Source organism: Tamandua tetradactyla, chromosome 1, assembly GCF_023851605.1.
Source record: "Tamandua tetradactyla isolate mTamTet1 chromosome 1, mTamTet1.pri, whole genome shotgun sequence".
In the NCBI taxonomy this organism is placed as follows: Eukaryota; Metazoa; Chordata; class Mammalia; order Pilosa; family Myrmecophagidae; genus Tamandua; species Tamandua tetradactyla.
Genome location: NC_135327.1, coordinates 129,246,188 through 129,264,050, shown reverse-complemented (window position 1 = coordinate 129,264,050; position 17,863 = coordinate 129,246,188). Strand labels below are relative to the sequence as shown.

At 34.0% G+C, this 17,863-nt stretch overlaps 1 protein-coding gene across 4 annotated transcripts in view; it reads left to right on the top strand.

Annotated features, from left to right (window-relative positions):
• RUNDC3B (RUN domain containing 3B) overlaps window positions 1–17,863 on the top strand; it is a 247,086-nt gene that overhangs the window by 80,909 nt on the left and 148,314 nt on the right. The window lies entirely within an intron of this gene.

Below are 17,863 nucleotides of genomic sequence, written 5' to 3'. Positions count from 1 at the left end.
ACCTCCAAATAGAGATGCAATATGGAAGTTGAATTAATTTGTTCAAAGTTATAATTTCTTCCTACCATACACTGAAAAATAATTAGAAAACTTTTAAGCTAACAAGTAAAAAAAAGTGACATTTGAAACAAGATTGAAAATACTCTGTTCAGAATGAAAGAAAAGACAATTATGAAATAGAAATAAAATTAACTTTGTGGAAACTAGTTTTTTCCTGTTACTTAATTTATAATAATAAAATTTGCATTCAAAAGAAATGTTAATTTTATGAATAGTATAGTAGGAGTAAGGGGAGGAGTAAAGTATAAAATAAAACTTTATAAATTAGTGAGCTGCCTCAAAGAGAAAAAATGACTGGGATAAATACTGAATAAGGACTGAAAGTCAGTTTCCTCTGTGGAAAAGAAGATAGAATAGTAATAAATTACCTGAATATTTCAAGAGCTAAGAAAGTAGATAGAATAGTAATAAATTACCTAAATCTTTCAAGAGCTAAGAAAGAGTTTTAGAATTTGAATATGCTGGAAAGTTGTTCATGTTAAGAAGAAAAAATCATTATTATAAAGAGTTTATGGATCCCTACCTCACGCTATACACAAAAATTAACTCAAAATGAATCTAACACCTAAATGTAACACATATAAAAATCTTTGAAGAAAATGATTTAAATCTTCATAACCTTAGATTAGGCATGATCTTTTAAATATAAAACAAAAGATACAAACAAAAAAAGAAAAAAACAAATTTTTGACTTTATCAATTAAAATTTTTGTGCTTCGAAGGATGTAATCAACAAAGTGAAGACAAGCCACAGAATGGGTGAAAAATTTTGCAGTCATATATCTGATAAGGAACTTATATCTATATTATAAATTTATATAAACATTTACAGTGCAATAATGAAGAGACAGCCTAATTTAAAAATGGACAAGTTCTGAATATACACATGAAAAAAGATCAACAACATTTGCCATCATGGAACTGCAAGTCAGAAGCATGGTGAACTACCATTTCACATTCCCTATGATGGATTTAATAAGAAAAAAAGAGAATAAGTGTTGGTTACGATGTGGAAAAACTAAAATCTTCATACATGCTGGTAAGAGAGTAAAATGGGGCAGCTGCTTTGGAAACAGTTTGGCAGTTTCTCAAATGGTTAAACATAAATTTGGCATCTTCCCCAACAATTCCACTTCTAGGTATATAACCAAATGTGAATATGACTGAATTCACATTTTTCCTAGCAGCATTATTTATAATACTCAAAAGTAGAAACCACCCAGTTGCCCATCAGTAAATGAATGAGCAAACAAACAAAATGTGGCATATCCATACAATGGAATATTATTCAGCAATGAAAAGAAATGAAGTACTATTATGTGCTAGAATATGGAAAAACTTTGAAAACAGTATACTCCATGAAAGAAGCCAATGACAAAAGACCACATATTTGTATGATTCCATACAAATCTATTAGAGACAAAAAAGATTAGTGGTTGCCTAAGGGTGGAGTGTGTGGTAAAGGGAGGAGGAAGAAGTGCTGTTGGAGGGAATTGGGGTGTGTCTGGTATGGAATTTCTGTTTGAGATGATGAAAGTGTATTAAATTTTATTGTGGTGATAGTTGCACAGCTCTATGAATATCCTAAAAACCTTTGAATTGTATTTTAAATTGGAAAATTGTATAGTATATGAATTAAATTTCAGTACAACTTATTTAATTTTTTTTTTTTTTTTTTTTTACGTGGGCAGGTACCAGGAATCATCATACCTGGGTCTCCAGCATGGCAGGCGAGAACTCTGCCTGTTGAGCCACCGTGGCCTGCCCAGTACAGCTTATTTAAAAACTGGAAAAAAATAATGTGTTTCAGCTTTTGATATTAGTGTGTGGTGAGAATATTATAGCTTTTATAATTGAAAGAAGGAAGGGAAATGAGTTTTGTTGAATAGGGAAAACATAATTCTGGTTTCTTGGTCAAAAATTTCAAAGCTTAAGACTTATGGAATTCATGGTGGAGTAGGAACCCCCAGGATTCGATCCTTCAATGGATTTTTTAATTCAGTGATTAAACAATCAGGAACAGTCTTAAAACAACTATTTTGAGTCTCTGGAAACCAGAAGAAGGTGTAAAACATCCAGGGAAAAGCAGAAGAGGCTGATAAATTAAGGTAAAGCATACCTCTCTCATGTAGCAGGCTGCCATGAGCTTGGCCAGCTACTGGTAAAGAAAGAGATGTAAAAATCCTCTTCCCTGAGAACAGAGGTGGGCATGGCCAATCACTGATCATGGTTTTTGATTAGCGAATTCAGACCAAGGGGGTCCTATCTCTGGGGGCAGCTGTTGTTTCAACCCAACCTAGACAAAGGCCATGGCAACCATTATTTTAACTCTCTCCAGACAGGGGAAGAGGTGGTGGAGATTTAAAGATGCAGTGCTTCCTCAAGGTGGTGGGGAAAAGTTAGCTGAAAGTGTACTTTGCTGGACAGGCCAGGAAGGTTCAGCTTTGTGGAGCTCTTAGAAAAGCATGTACCACCATTGCTGATGCCATTCTAGGGGCATTTTGGCACCAGTCTACACCCTGTTTATGGGTCCCTGGCCCTGTTGTGGCTAGGAAGGACTGACTTGGGAAAATCGTCTATGGGGTAACCATTCTCCCAGATTTTGTCCTTCAGGAAAAAACACCTTGAGACAACAAAAGGAGAGTAAAAACTGTAAAGGAAGGCAGTCTGCCTTCAGATAAATAGGAGAGTGCGGTCTATCTTCTAGGAAACAGAGGGGACAACAGAACTCCTATAAACAGAGAAATTCCAAAACGACTAACAAGCAAAAGCCCAGAACAAGACACAGGCTCAGAAAGAGAAAACCATGCACACTACATTTACTTTGGGCAGACCTACCAGATAGGAGAGTGGGAGCTTAAGAAAATTTGTCTTATGACTAGCTGGTTTCAAAACGAAGAAAGAGATATCCCAGGGAATAATCCCAGAATTACCATTTTAAAATATTAAAATTTACAGTGTACCACAAAAGAAGACAAGACAAATGAAAAGACGGGAAATGATTGCCCATCCAAAGGAATAAGATAAAAATCCATACACACCTTTAAAAAATTATCTTAAGATGCTCAAGGAGATGAAGGAAAGTACAGAAAAAAGCTAGAGGATATCAGGAAAACAATGAGTAGTGTGTGAGTCTAATTAGAGATAGAAATTTTACAAAAGAATGAAACAGAAGTACTGGAGATAAAAACCACAGTAACTGAATAAAAAAATATCCAGGAGTGTTCAAGAGCAGATTGGATTTGGCAGAAGAAAGAATCAGCGACGTGAACCTGAAAACAAGACACTTGTAATGAGTCAGGCTGAGGTACAGAAAAAAAAAGAAATATTAAAAGTGAAAATAGCTTAAGAGAGCTATGGGACACCGTCAAGCCCACCAATATATGCATTATGGTTGTCCCAGAAAGAGAAGAATGAGAGAACGGAGCAGAAGGAATAGTCAAATAATGACAGACAACTACCCAAACTTAGCAAAAGATATGAATATGTACATCCAAGAAGCTTATCCTTAGGCAGGATAAACATGAAGAGAAATTAGACCCATCATATATTGAACACACTATCAAATGTAAACGACAATGAGAGTTCTAAAAGCTGCAAGAGAAAAGCAATGTGTTACATACAACAGAGTCCCAATTAGATTGAGTGCCGATTTCTCATCAGAAATCTTAGTGGCAAGAAGGCATAGATTGAAAACTTAAGATACAGAAAGAAAACAATTGTCAGCCAAGAATTTTATGTCCAGCAAAACTCTCTTTGAAAAAAACAAAACAAAAAAGAGATCAAGATTTTCCCAGATCAGTAAAATCTGAGGGAGTTCATCACCTTTGGACCTTCCCTATGAGCAATGCTAAAGGCAGTTATTCTGATTGAAGGGAAAGGACTAGACAGTGGTTCAGAGCAACTTAAAGAAATAAAGACCTGCAGTAAAGATAACCATTTGGGTAATCATAAATGCCAGGATTATTGTATGGTATTGTTTGGTATATAACTCTACTTTGCACTCATTTGCTAAAATGAAAATGCATAAAAAGAATGATAAATCTATGATTCTTAATAGATTCTAAATATAGAATCTATATTAAGATCTAGAATCTAGATCTTAAAAGAATCTAAATATAGATTCTTTTGTAAATCTATATTTACAAAAATATAAGTGGTAAAAAGTACAAAAAAGTGGTGGGGGATTAGAGGGGAATAGGAAAAGTATATATGCATGCTATTAAAGTTGTTATTATTAAACCAAATATGATTATGTATTTAGGATGTTAAATTTTAAACTCCTGGTAACCACAAGTAAAATATATCCAGATAGAAATCAGAAGGCCATGAATATGGTAAAACACACAAAAATCAAATAAATATAAAAGTAAGCATTAACAGAAGTGAGGGACAAAAAAGATGTAAGGTTTTTAAAGGTTAAATAGCAAAATGGCAGAAGAAAGTCACATATTACCTGTAGTGATTTTAAATGTAGATGGATAAAGTCTCCAGTTGAAAGGCAGAGATTGGCAGAATGGATAAAAAAAAAAATGGCCCAAATAAATGCTCTCTGCCAGAGACTGATGTTAAAGTCAAAGATACAAGTAAGAGGGTGAAAGAATGGAAAAATTTTTACCATGCAAGTGGTAACTGAAAGAGAGTTAGGGTGGCTATACTGACATGAGATAAAACAGACTTCAAGTAAAAAACAGCTATGAACAACAAAGATGGTCATTATATACAGATAAAGGGGACATGCAACAGGAAGATTATAAATATACATGTACCTAACAGTAGAGCCCTAAAATATATGAAGCAGATACTAACGGAATTAAAGGGAAAATTGATGGTTCTACATTAATAGTAGGAGATTTCAACACACCATTCTTAATAATGGATAAAATATCTAGACAGAAGAACAGTAAGGAAGTATAGGACTTAAACTAAATCAACTAGACCTAACAGACAAATATAGAGCACTGCACCCAATGAAAACAGAATACACATTCTTCTCAAGTGCACATGGATCATTCTCTGGGATAGACCAAATATTGGGCCATAAAACAAGTTTCAGTAAATTCAAAATATTGAAATCATACAATGTATATTCTCTGACCACAGTGATGTGAAGCTAGAAATCAGTAAAAGAGAGAAATGGAAAATTCACCAATATGTGGAAATTAAACAACAAACTCTTAAACAACTTGTGAGTTAAAATGGAACTCAGAAGTGAAATTAGGAAATGCCTGGCAGTGAGTGAAAATTAAAATACACCCAAATTTATGGGATGCCGGGAAGACAGTGCTGACAGGGAAATTTGAAACTTTAAATGTTTACATTGAAAAAGAAGAAATATTTCAAAGCAGAGATCCAGCCTCAAAACTGGAAAAACTAAGAAAAGAAGAGTAAACTAAACCCAAAGTGAACAGAAGAAAGGATGTAACAAAGATTAGAGCAGAGATAAATTAAAAACAAACAAAAATCTGTAGAGAGACTCGACAAAACTAATACTTAATTCTTTGTTAAGATCAATGAAATTAATAAAGATTTTAGCTAGACTAACAAAACAAGAGAGAATACAAATAATGAAATTCAGAAATGAAAAGGGCAACATTACTGCTGTCACTACAGAAATGAAAAGGATTTTAACAGGATGTAGGGAATAACTGCATGCCAATTAGATAACCTAACTGAATTGGACAAATTCTTAAAAACACACAAACTATTTACATTGATTCAAGAAGAAGTAGAAGATCTCAGCAAACCAATTATTAGTAACTAAATTGAGTCAGTAATCAAAAATCTCCCAACAGACAACCAAATCAATAGGCTGAGCCCTTGATCTTGGGGTTCACCCCTATGAAATTTATTCCTGCAAAGAATAAAGCCTACTTATAATTACGCTTAAGAGTCACCCCCAGAGAACCTCCTTTGTTGCTCAGATGTGGCCTCTCTCTCTAAGCAACTTGGCAGGTGAACTCAACTGCCCTCCCCACTATGTGGGACATGACTCCTGGGGTGTAAATCTCCATTGCAACGTGGGACAGAACTCCCAGTATGAGCTGGAACTCGACATTGTGGGATTGAGAAAGCCTTCTTGACCAAGAGGAGAAAGAACTGAGATGAAGTTTCAGTGGCTGAGAGATTTCAAACCAAGTTGACAAGTTATCCTGGAGGTTATTCTTATGCATTATATAGATATCCCTTTTTAGTTTACAGTGTATTGGAGTAGCTGGAAGAAGTACCTGAAACTGTTGAGCTGTATCCAGTAGCCTTGATTCTTGAAGATGATTATATAATGATACAGCTTTTACAGTGTGACTGTGATTGTGAAAACCTTGTGTCTATGCTCCTTTTATCCAGGGAATGGACAGTAGGTTAAAAAAATACAGATAAATAAGTAAATAAATGGAGGGTGATAAGGGGTAAAATAAATTGGGTAGATTGAAATACTTGTGGTCAGTGAGAGGGAGGGGTAAGAGGTGTGGGTTGTATGAGTTTTTTTCATTTTTCCTTTTATTTCCTTTTTTGGAGTGATGCAGATGTTCTAAAAATGATCATGGTGGTGAATACACAACTATGTGATGATATTGTGAGCCACTGATTATATACTTTGGATGGACTGTATGGTACCCAAAGATATCTTAATAAAAATAAAATTTAAAAAAAAAAACCTCCCAACAAAGAAAAGCCCAGGCCAAGATGGCTTCACAGGATAATTCTACCAAACATTCCAAGAAGATTTAACTCTAATTCTGCACAAACTCTTCCAAAAAAATTGAAGAGAAGGAAGCACTCTTTAACTAATTCTCCAAGACCAATATCACCCTCATACCAAAGCCAAATAAAGATACCATGAGAAGAGAAAGCTGCCAACCAGTATCTCTTATGAAATACAGATACAAAAGTCCTCAACAACATATTAGCAAACTGAATCCAGAAGCATAAAATGAAAGAATTATACTCCGTGATCAAATGGGGCTTAAGCTGGTAAACAAGATTGTTTCAACATAAAATCATGTAATGTAATATACCACATTAACAGAATGAAGGGAAAAGATCACATGATCATCTCAATTGATGAAAAAAAGGCATCTGACAAAGTATAGCACCCTTTCTTTATAAAAACATTTAAAATGCTAGAAATAAAAGGAGCCTTCCTTAACACAATAAAGGGTATACATGAAGAGCCCCCAGCTGACAGCCTACTTAATGGTGAAAGACTGAAAGCTTTCCCTCTAAGATCAGGATTACAGCAAAGGTGCCCACTGTCACCATTGTTAGTTAACATTGTACTAGAAGTTCTTGCCAGAGCAATTTAGGCAAGAGAAAAGAAATTCAGATTGGAAAGGAAGAAATAAAACTTTCTCTCTTTGCAGATGATATGATCCTGTGTGGAGAAAATCCTGAAAAATCCACAACAAAGTTCGTAGAGCTAATAAAGGAATTCAGCATAGTGGTGGAGTACAAAATCAATGTGCAAAAATGAGAAGTATTTCTATACATGGGGAATGATCTATCAGAAGACGAAATCAAGAAAAAAATTACATTCACAGTAGCAACTAAAAGAATTGAATATCTAGGAGTAAATTTAGTCAAGGATATAAATGACTTGTCCACAGAAAACTACAAAACATTACTAAATGAAATTTTAAAAGATCTAAATAAATGGAAGGACATCTGTGTTCATGGATTGAAAGATTAAATATTAAGATGTCTATACTGCCCAAAGCAATTTAAGATTCAGTGCATTCCCTATCAAAAGTCCAAAAACTCTCCTTGCAGAATTGAAAAAGTCAGTCATCAGATTTATTTGGAATGTTAAGAAGGTCCTGAACAGCTAAAGCCATCTTGAAAAAGAAGTGAATTTGGAACACTCATACTTTCTGAGCTTAAAATGTATTTAAAGCCACAGTGATCAAAATAGTATGGTATAATAAAAAAAAAAAATCAAAACAAACAAAAAATAGTATGGTATGGCACAAGGGCAGTCATCTAAACCAGTGGAAGAGAATCAGGAGTTCAGAAATCAACTCACATTTATGGCCAGCTGATTTTTGAAAAGATAGCAAAGACTGCTCAGTTGGGAAAGAATTGTCTTCTCAGCCAGTAGTACTGGGAAGACCAGATATCTGTTTACAATAAAAATAAATAAATAAAGGAGGACCCCTAGCTCACACTATATCCAAAAATCAACTCAAAAATGGATCTAAGACCTTAATATGAGAGCTAGAACTGTCAAGCTCCTAGAAGAAAATGTAGGGAAATGTCTTTAGGACTTTGTATTAAGCAATGGTATCTTAGGCTTTATGTCCAAAGCACAGGCAACAAAAGAAAAAATAGATAAATGAGACCTCACCAAAATTAAAAAGTTTTGTTTCTCTAATGAGGTTATCATGAAAGTAAAATGACAACCTCCATAATGGGAGAAGATATTCAGAATAAAATAAATCCTTCAATTTACCATCAGAAAGACAAACAACGCAATTTAAAAAGTGGTCAAACATTTGAGCAGGCATCTCTCCAAAGAAGATACACAGATGCCAGAAAGCACAGCACATGAAAAGATGCTCAACATCATTAGCCATCAGGGAAATGCAAATAAAAATCACAAGCAAATACTATTTTACATCCATTAAAATGGCTGCTATTAATAAAAAACAGAATATAACAAGTTTTGGAAAGGATGTGGAAAAATAGTAGCATTCATTTATTGCTGGTGGCAATGAAAAATGGTGCAGTCACTATGAAAGATAGTTTGGTGGTTCCTCAGAGGTAAGCATAGAACTACTATATGACCTGGCAATTCCACTCATAAGTATATACTTGTACGAATTGAAAGCAGGGACTCAAACGATGTTTGTGCAGCAATGTTCATAGCAGCGTATTTCACAAATGCCAATAGATAGAAGCAACCCAAATATCCGTCCGTTGATGAATGGAAAACTAAGATGTGTTATGCACATAAAGTGGAATTTTACTTAGCCATGGAAAGGAATGACGTCCTGATATGTGCCTCACAACATGGATGAACCTTGAAATCAACATGTTGAGTTAAATAAGCCAGATGAGGACAACTCTTATATGATCTCCCAGATGTGAAACAATTAGAATAAGCAAACTCATAGTCAGAACCCTCAGTATATGTTACCTGGGGATGGGGTTGGGATCGATATGGGAAGTTAAGTCTTAACTTCCCAGGGTTCCCATCTGAAATGATGGATATGTTTTGCTAATTGATGATAGTGAGTATAGCACAGCATTGTGAACTTAATTGATGGTACATTTCTATATCTGAACAATATTAAAAAGGGAAATGTTAGATTGTATATATATGGTAACAATAAAGTTTTTAAAAAATATTTATGGAACTATACTACACAGTGAACTTCATTAAAAGTACAATTATAGTAATAGGCTATCATCAGTTTTTTTTTTTTAACTTTTTTAATGTATAATATAACATATGTACAAAGCAAATAAATAAAAAAGCAATAGTTTTCAAAGCACTCTTCAACAGTAGTTCCAGGACAGATCCCAGAGTTTGTCATGGGCTAGCATACAATCCTCTCAGATTTTTCCTTCTAGCTGCTCCAGAATGTAGGAGGCTAGAAGGCTTAAATATTTTTTTATTAATATTTTGTCCTTTTTGTGTGAAAAACAACGTATTTACAAAAAAGCAATACATTTCAAAGCACAGCACCACAGTTAGTTGTAGAACATATTTCAGAGTTTGACATGGGTTACAATTCCACAATTTTAGGTTTTTACTTCTAGCTGCTCTAAGATACTACAGACTAAAAGAAATATCAATTTAATGACTCAGCATTCATATTCATTTGTTAAATCTTATCTTCACTATATAACCCCACCATCCCCTTTGATCTTTCCATCCCTTTCTTAAGGGGTGTTTGGGCTATGACAATTCTAAATTTTTGATACTAGAAGGGTCTATCACTAATATGGGGTAGGGAGATGGAACTATTCGATGTTCTGGAGAGGCTGGACTAGATTTCAGGACTTATCTAGACCAGAGACCCATCTGGAGGTTGTAGGTTTCTGGAAAGTTACTCTAGTACATAGGTCCCTTGTGGAATCTTATATATTGCCCCAGGTGTTCTTTAGGATTGGCTGGAATGGTCCTGGTTGGGCATTGGCAGGTTGTGATAGGTAGCAATGTCTAACTGAAGCTTGCTTAAGAGCAACCTCCAGAGTAGCCTCTCAACTCTATATGATCTCTCTTTGCCACTGATACTTTCTTAATTACACTTCTTTTCCCCCTTTTGGTCACAGGATAGAATTGTTGATCCCATGGTGCCAGGGTAGAATTGTTGATCCCATGGTGCCAGGGCTGGCTTCATCCCTGGGAATCATCTCCCATGTCGCCAGGGAGACTTTCACCCCTAGATGTCATATCCACATAGTAGGGAGGGCAATGATTTCACTTGCAGAGTTGGGCTTAGAGTGAGGCCACATCTGAGCAACAAAAGAGGTCCTCCAGAAGTAACTCTTAGGCATACCTATAGGTAGTCTAAGTTTCTCCACTACCTGTGTAAGCTTCTCAAGAGTAAGCCTCAGGATCGAGGATATGGCCTATTGAGTTGGTTGTCCCTAAAATTTGACACAGAATCAGGAGATTCCCTGATCGTAAGGTTTAATAGTTCCATGTTCTTTCTCCCATCCCTCAAGGGACTTTGCCAATACTTTCTGATTATCTGCTTAATATACTCTAGGATGTATTCAAGCATTATAATTATCTATACAGGATTAAAGGACCTCTTTCTTTTTCTTATTGTGGGCTCCCTGTGTTTCAGTTGTTCAAATGAGCTATGCAGATAGGTTGAGTTAGATTATGCACTACAGAAAATTTCAGTTCTGGACCAAATAAACTTTTCTTCCTTTGGTCTCAAAGAGTATGTGTGGTTCTAAAATATAGATACTGTCTTCCTTACCCCTGTGTTCTGAATTACTTTAACCCCAGTTTAATCAGCTTCATTCTTATCTCTAGATATCAGGTTATATATATATATATATATAAACAGCTTCTCGAAATCCAGAAATAATAATCACCACTCTGAACTTCATGTATCTGCTCTAAAAGCTTACAGTCTAGGCCCCTGTTTCTTTATAAGCATTTTATAAAGGAGACCATACCATTCTTGTTCTTTTGTTTTTGCCTCACCAGATGTCCCACATGTTCATTCACATCTTTGCATGCCTCGTGACTTTGTTCCTTTTGTAGCAGCACAACCTCCGTTTGTAAGTATACCGCATTGTTCGCCAATCTACTTCTCTGTCAGTGCATCCTTCAGCCACCTGCATTCATTGGGCATCATGTATAGTGCCCAAAGTCCACAGTCCATCAACATTCTCAATTTCAGATAATTTCATTGTTCCCAAGAGAAAGAAAACCAATAAACACACCCTTGCCAAATAGGAAATCTAAACCTCTTCTTAACTCTTGTCCCTCCTGCATTTTTGCCTCTCTGTTGCTGCATAGTGCTGGTGTTTTCCTTTTGAACATAGCCCATTATGCATGCAATAGCAGTTTTCCCCCTGTAGTCTGGACTTAAACACTCTTTGTACATGAATTATATCTTTGAAGTAATTCTTGCAAGAACTAATTCATATTTCTAGTGTGAGAGCACATTTCTATATCTGAACGATATTAGAAGTAGAAATGTTAGATTGTGTATATATGGTAACAAAAATTTTTAAAAAATATTCATGAAAGTGTACTCAACAGTGAACCCTGGACTTTCATTAATAGTACAATTGTAATAATAGGCTATTATCAACTTTTAAAAATGTTCTACACCAATGCTAAGTGTTTCTGGTAGGGTGGCAAATGGGAATCCTGTATTTTATGCATGATTGTTCTGTTTACACACAACTTCTCTAATAAAGAAAAAAAGCACTAATTCAAAGTGTAACGGAGCTTTGTGCAAGAGCTAAAGCTAATAAAACTCTTAAAGGAAAACATAGGAGTAATATCTTTCTTATTTGAAGACAGGTATTGCTTCTTTTGGTGACACCAGAAGCATAAAAGACACAACAGAAATAGTTTAAAAAATAGTTACATTTTAGAAAAATTTAAAACTTTGTGCTTCAAAGGATACCATAAAAAAAGTGAAGACGCCTTAAAGTATGGGAGAAAATATTTGCAAATTATTTAGCTGATGTAAGATCTGTATTCAGAATATAATATGAACTCTTCAAGCCCAAAAATAAAAAGACAAATCACCCAATTTTAAAATGGCAAACAATTTAAAGACATTTCTCCAAAGAAGATAAACAAATGGGCAATAAGGCCAGGAAAAGTTGCTCAACATCTTTGATCATTAGGGAATTGCAGATCAAAACCACAGTGAGATGCCACTTCACACCCACTTGTACACGAGTGTTTATAGCAGCGTTATGATAGCCTAAGCGATAACAACTTAAATGTCTATCACACAATGAATGGGTAAACAAAATGTTATATCCATATAATGGATTATTTATGACAATAAGAGGAAATGATGCTGTTGCATAGTATAACATGGATGAATCTTGAAAGTATTATACTTAAGAGTAAGAAGCCAGACTCAAAAAACCACATATTAGATGATTGCATTTATGTGAAATGTCCAGATCAGCAAATGTATAGAGACGGAATTAGTTGTTGCCAGGTGCTTGTACTGGAAGTACTGGGAGTGGCTTCTAAGGAAAATGGGGTTTCTTTTTAGGGTGATACAAATTTTCTAAAATTAGATGGTGGTGATTGTTGCACAACATTTTAAATATACTAAAAACCAGTCTGTTGTTCATGTTAAAATATTTAAATGATTAAATTTATGTCATGTGACTTTTATCTCAGAAACTTTAATTAAAATTATTCAAAGCTGAGGTTGTCTCAGTTTTGGCTCTCAACTCAGCTGAGTTTCAAAACTTCTAATTATTTTCAAAAACTGTGTTTTGTGTTAATAAAAAGTTGTTTTTGGTTTATTAAATATCTGAAAGTGACATCTTTTTCAAGATTTTGTTCTTATTTTTATATTTACATGCAGTAACTCCAAATATTCCTGGAAACCAGTGAGAAAAAGTTTTAGGCTGTATTTGGCATTATTCTGTAGTAAAGATATGACTCATTCTCCTGGTCTTCCATACAGAAGTCTGGCCTGAGAGTAATAATTATTCTATTTGTCCTTTTAAAATTGCCGTTTAGAGAGAACTAGATGTTTCCATTAATTTATTTAGTATAAAAACCAAGCTTTATCTTTTTACTTCCTAAGAAAACAGTTCCCCCTAGTGATCCCTGCAGGGAATGAAGTTTCTAAACAGTTTCTCTCACTAGTATCCAAATGACGGAATGTAATAAATTCTTTTCCGTAGTTAATCTTAGTGGCTTTATAATTTTCTTGAGAAAACATAAATCAGGGTTAGGGTTGGCTTAATTTGTTACCAGAGGATGACCTTTACTTGTTTTTAAATGTTTAAAACGTTCTTTATGAAATTAAATGTGTTCTTTTGTTCTAGCATTCTTTTAAAAAATTAGACCTCAAGATTATTTAATGTATGTTTAGAAGGATCTAAGAAAAGCTAGAAGCTGGACTATTAATGGCTAATTCTGTCTACTTTTTGAAAGTAAGGATTCATAGTGATAGACAATAGGACAAATGAAAAATGAGAGGTGCTTCCTACTGCTTAAGTTTTCCAAGAAGAATTTTTGATTCTTTGAAATAATAAATTCTCATTTGTCATCAATTCTGATGAATACTTAGTATGAAGATATTTTTAATTACTGGGAATACTGACTTTTCATTTTTATATATTATTTTCAGTTTTCCTTATTAAGAGAAAAATCTGAAAAAATGAATGGAAATAGAGAGAAAATAATCATCCATATACCCATCACCTAAAAAGAGCCATTGTTAATATAAGATGTATTTCTTTTCAGTCTTTCTTAATGGGCATATTTTAAATATAATTATGATTGATGTTTATTTTATTGGCTGCTTGCTGTATTTGCTGTTTACTGTATTTTAAGTACTGCTTTTAATCTCATTTCATATTATAATATTGAACATTCTCCAATTATAACACTTTTATAGGCATTTTTAATGGCTACACAATATTATGTATGTTTGTCCCATGATGTTTTTCACCATCCCTTTCAGGTTGGATATTTGTTTAACTATACACAGTTTTACACTATCATTAAAATGCTGCAATAATGTATGAAATAATCTGCACAAAACTTTTTCTGTATATAGAATATTGTCTTGCCATAGGTCTCAGGATTGGAAACACAGCATTTAAATATATGAATGTTTTTAAGTTATTGACTCATATTTCTATAATGCTTTCTAAAATGATACTCTTAGTTTTCACCTCTCCCAGGAGTTTGAGAATATCCATTTCACTATACCCAAAATTGTTATTCTAAGCATCTCAAATACTTTCCCAAATTGTTTAAAAAGTCGATTCAAGAAAAAAAATATTTATATGAATTTGTTATTCAAAGATCAATGCATAACATCATTCATTCTTCTTAGATGTATGTTTATCAAGCATTTATGTTAAATCAGTCATGAGTTTTCCTTGAGAAATCCATTATTTCTGGAATTGAGCAATATCATTTACAGTGTGAAATGAGAGATAAAATGCACAGTGGTATAGACCACTGGCTTTTGAAGTCAGATGGACCTGGGTTCCAATCCCAGTTCCATTCCCTACCGGCTGTGTGAATACTAATACGTTATTAACCTCTCTAAGCTTCAGTTTTCTTGTGTACAAAATGACAATAATTATAATAACAATGTCATGGGATTATGAGGGTCAAATTGTATAATGAATTAAATTAGAACAAGTACTTAGTTCCTTGTACATAGTATACACTCAGTAAATTGGTGGTGAATTGAGGTTGGCTATAGAACTTACCCAAGAGCTCATTATGTGATGAAATAATTCGCTGATGTTGAATGTTTTAAATGAAATGAATATTGGAGAAAATCCAAAATGATCTTCCAGTTCATGATTATAAACATCAGTTAAGGAATACATAGCAATTCTACTTGGATTCTCTAATAGTACTGTTTTTCCACTTCCCGTAATGATTATATTATACTGCATCCTCTTTCTGCAGACTTTCCTGCAGCCCCCTCCAATATCGTTTTTCTTATATGGTTCCCTTGGTTTATACTTTCTTGAGAAAATGGAACCTATCATTAATGAACTCTTTTGTTCCTATCACCAAACACATATTAACCATATTCTCTTTGTTCCTTTTCACTGTGATGGAGTATCTCTCTTTTATCAGAGGCTACTCACTTCTGGATCTATCCTCGTTCACCTCTTCCTTTATATAACAACTTTCTTTGCCTGTGTCCTCAGTCTCACTCCCACTGCTGGATTATTCCTGCTTATCTAGAAATATATACTGGTATCACTTACCTTAAAGAGAAAATCTTCTCCATTGAACCCACGTTCCCCCTCAACTACTTACTACTCATTTTTCCATCCTGCTTCATCACCAAACTTTTCAAAATGCCTATGTACACTGTCATCATTTTCACAACAAAGAGTCATTCTTCTGTCTACTCTTGTATGCCTTCTGCCCCTCACCAAAGACAGTTTTTATTAAGGAACACCAATGATCTGCAAGCTGCCAGATCCAGTGGATGTTTTTCTGTGCACATTGTACTCTCTCTCTTTCTCAGCTAAAACAGTTGAATACTTCCTTTTTCTTGAAAAATCTCTTAGCCTTTGATAAATCACACTGGATCCTTCCTTCTACCTCTTTGTTTTTTTCCCTCAATCTCTTTTTCTCTTCATAACTTCTAAATGTCAGTTTTTCTCTGGGGGCAGTCCTGCGTTGTCTGGGCTTCCTTCTCTATTCATTTTTCTCTGTATTCTCTCTTCCTAGATTTTTACCCATCCGTATGACCTTACTGTAACACTCACATTTAAATTTCTCCTTAGAAAGTTCACATATCCTGATTTTTTTCTCTCGTAAGAGCTTTGTTCACCTCTTCTTAGAAATATTATCACTGCCTACCTACCTGGTTGATCAAATCAGAATCTAAACTTCATACTTAATTCTTCTTTCTTCATCATGCCCGTTTGTAAGTCTTGTCAATCCTATTACTAAAATCTGTCTTTATCTTCACTATTGTCAAGGTAGTTCAGACCTCTGTCATCTCTTGCCTAAACTCCCTTAAAGGGCTCTAATTAAGTTTCCGGATTACCCTCTTCAGAGATCCACCCTGCTTCCAGCTGATTTCCTTAAAAGTAAATGGGATGGTGGCAACTCCCATTTAAAACAATTACATTGTTTCTCATTATGCTTAACCAGCAGGCTCTGCAGTCATACTTCCTGAAGTCATGTCCTGATTTTTCCACTTCTAACTGTGGAATCTTGAACCACTTACTTGACACTCTGAGGCATAATAAGTGGTAGTAAAGTTATAGAAGAAATATCTGTAAAGCATTTGTAACTATGCCTGGCATTCAATAAATGTTCACTATTATTTTTAATTATGTATGGCCTACAAACCCTGTGTGTTTGGGCTTCTGTGGGAATAAGGTTTCAGTTTAAACACTTTAAGATTCCCTGATGACCCTCTCCAAAGCTGGTTCTCCCTCAGTTTTTCTCTACTTGAACAACCTATTTATTTATTTTATTTATCATGATCTATAATTTTTTTTTTTCCTTTTTTGCTTGTGTCCTTACCTAGATTCTCAGTTCCGTAAATGCAGGGACCACATTTTAGCTTGTTCACCATCTTAATTCTAGTACCTAGCACAATTCTTGTCACATAATAGGAATTTATTTTATATATTTGTTGATAAAATAATTGAGCCTCACATTCTTAGTAAGATCTATGGAGAGTTGCTTTTTGCCAGTTTTTTACTCTGATTCAGTTTTGCTTTCAATGGAATGTAACATTTATCTATAATGCTATAACGTTTTTAAAATTTTCTCTCTAAAATACAAAACTATTTAAAGACGTAGTCTATTATATAAACCTATAACTGAAAGTTTTTTCTTCTTACTTTGGTACTTTTTTTTGGTTCAATATTTTGGTACTGGAATATTGGTACTTTCAATATTCATAATACGTTCTTTCAGTTTAGTACGCTGTTTCGGTTAGATTCTTTTTGTAAAAATATTTTCTTTAGAACAGAAAATATTTTTTATAAAAGAAAGGGAATTTTTTTGTTTTAGTGTATACCTTACTATTATTATTGGATTAGTCTCAGGCTTTATTCCTGGCTCATTTGTTACATAACCTTGTTATATAAGTAAATATTAATAATGTTTCAGTTTTTCTTATAATATAACAAGGTTGAAAATTTACAATTTTGAAGTCTTTGAAAAAGTGTTGATAACAGAAATCAAGTTTTCAGTCAAAAATAATGATATGTTGGTTTAAGGGCATCAAAAACTAATTTTTCCAAATATCTTTCTCCTCTTTAATACACATGAATAACTTTAGTCTTTAATATTAAATGATAAAAATATCTTTTTTCAGATCTCTTCAATTCAGAATTATCCTTAACACTGAATTAGGTTATTATTTTTAAAATATCTTAAACCTAGAAGTCCATTTCCTGAAAAATACATTTTTCCTTAATCAGAACTAATAATAAAAAAGCTCAGCATGTAATGGTTAATCCTTTAACTGCCCTTACCTCTTCCCATCCTCTGTTACACTGAAGGCTGTTATATTAAGTCAGGCCTATATAATATTGTGCTTGAGGTATGGTATTTATTTTAGTGGAATTATTAATTTCACATATAGCAAGGATGTCATTTATATTGGTTAGCTTAAAATTA